We start from the raw sequence: 1,954 nt of genomic DNA, 5'->3' as shown, positions 1-1,954 counted from the left end.
CATACCTCCCTTATCTCCTGAAGTGGCAGGATTCCTCTAATGATTAGCGTGTCTATACGCAAGACTAAGCAGAAGCTATTAGCCTGAAGGCCATGGGAACAAACTAGGCTTGAACAAGATGGAGTCAGATACGAAGCATTTCATTCTCCTGCAAAGACAGAGTAAGCAGATACTGGCAAAAAAAAAAAAAAGGCAAATGCCATGGGGAAAGTAGCTAGAATGAGAATCAGATTCCAATTTCAGTTTCTTTTCTAAAACTATCACATACCATGGAATTCTTAACTACTCCTTTCGCAGTGTTTCTTGTGTAGAGTGAAGTAAGGATATATATCAGATGGGTTTACCCCAGATGGGTGGTAAAACGTGTTCTAGGTGACGTCCTTGATTCCATGACCTTTTTCCTCATAAGAGCCATGCTTTAGTACCCTTGGCTTTCTCGACCTGTGAGGTTGCTTAATTTAAGTACACCCTTTCTTACCTTCCACTTTTCACAAAGGTTCTCTGCCTATATAAAGCCACCTAGCAACACCCATATTTAATATGATTCACTTGCACAGTGCTAACTGCATTTGCTTCACTTCCCATGGTAGCTTCCATGTCAACTGCTTGAGCTCTGCCTCCTCCAGCATTCATTCGAGTCTCGCTCTTTTACCTTATACCTGTCTCCTTACTATTACTCTTCCCCTTTCCAGTTCTTTTCCAAAACACATGGTTGAAGGAAGATGCAAGTCTGCGTGACTGTGGTGAAGTACGTATTCTACAGGATATTTTTTCTTTACTCAGACCCAAAGTATCAACACCTACTAGTTGAATTGCTGTTGACAAATACAGGATATTTTTCTATTCTTTAAGAAATGTATTCTATTCTATTCTTTCATTCTATTTTTATCTGCTATTTATCTTTTTAATAAACTACTAATAGTGGCTGTTTTTAGTGCCCAAAGTAATCTAAAAAGTAATTTCATAAATTAGAAACAAGTTTAGGGGAAAAAAATATCTCCTGAAACTAGAGGCAGTAAAAATTCATGTAGCATAAAGAACTTAGCTATTTGCAGACAAACCCCATCTTGCAGCCAAGGAAACTGAGGCTTAGAGTGTAAGGTGAGAGTCAAACTCACATTCACGTTTCCAGCAAGTAGACTAGTTTCACAAAGACAGAGGTGTAATCATGCACAAAAAAATAAAAACAATATGACTCTAGCTAATATAGAAGAAAGTTGAAACCAAATTATATATGAGAAAGTCCATGGGAGTACAAGGAGAAGAAAGCATGACCTTAAGGAATGTTTCTATCATGTGTGGTCACAATTCAATGAACTGTCTTTTCCTTTCTTAAGGATTTCCTTCCTTCCTTCCTTTCTCTTTCTTTCTTTCTTTCTTTTTCTTCCTTCCTTCCCTCCTCCCTCTCTCCCTTCCTTGTTCCTTCTTTCCTTCCTTCCTTTCTTCCGTTTCCCCTCCTCTTTCTCTGCCTTCTTCTTTTTCTCTTGTTTAACAGCTTTAGTTAGATATGACTCACATCTGATACTCATTTAAAGTGTATAATCCAATGGTTTTAGGATATTCACAGAGTTGTGCAACCTTTACCACAATCAGTCTTAGAACATTTTCATTCCCCCCAAAGAAACCCCACATCAGTTTGCTGTCACCCTCAATTTCCCCATCCCCTCATCCCTAGGCAACCACTAATCTATCTGTTTATGTAGGATTATCTATACTGAACATTGTATGTAAATGAATAACATAATATGTGGCCTTTTGCAACTGACTTGTTTCACTTAGTTTAGTTTTTTTTTCAAGATTCTTCCATATTGTAGCATGCATCAAAACTTAATTCCTTTTCATGGATGAATAATATTGTATCATATGGATATTATCCACCTTATCCATTCATTAGTTGATGGACATTGGGTTGTTTATACCTTCTGACTATTAGAAAAAAATGCTGCTCTGAGTA

At 37.4% G+C, this 1,954-nt stretch overlaps 1 non-coding gene across 1 annotated transcript; it reads right to left on the bottom strand.

Annotated features, from left to right (window-relative positions):
- Positions 1–775: 775 nt before the first annotated feature.
- LOC129079725 (small nucleolar RNA SNORD56) lies at positions 776–852 on the bottom strand. The gene has a single exon (XR_008530087.1). It is a non-coding gene; the product is annotated as a small nucleolar RNA SNORD56 (small nucleolar RNA).
- Positions 853–1,954: the final 1,102 nt, after the last annotated feature.

Source organism: Pteronotus mesoamericanus, unplaced genomic scaffold, assembly GCF_021234165.1.
Source record: "Pteronotus mesoamericanus isolate MK-2021 breed Mesoamerican mustached bat unplaced genomic scaffold, CSHL_Meso_final contig_78, whole genome shotgun sequence".
In the NCBI taxonomy this organism is placed as follows: domain Eukaryota; kingdom Metazoa; phylum Chordata; class Mammalia; order Chiroptera; family Mormoopidae; genus Pteronotus; species Pteronotus mesoamericanus.
The sequence above is the reverse complement of the archived record's forward strand: the minus strand, read 5'-3'. Positions and strand labels throughout refer to the sequence as shown.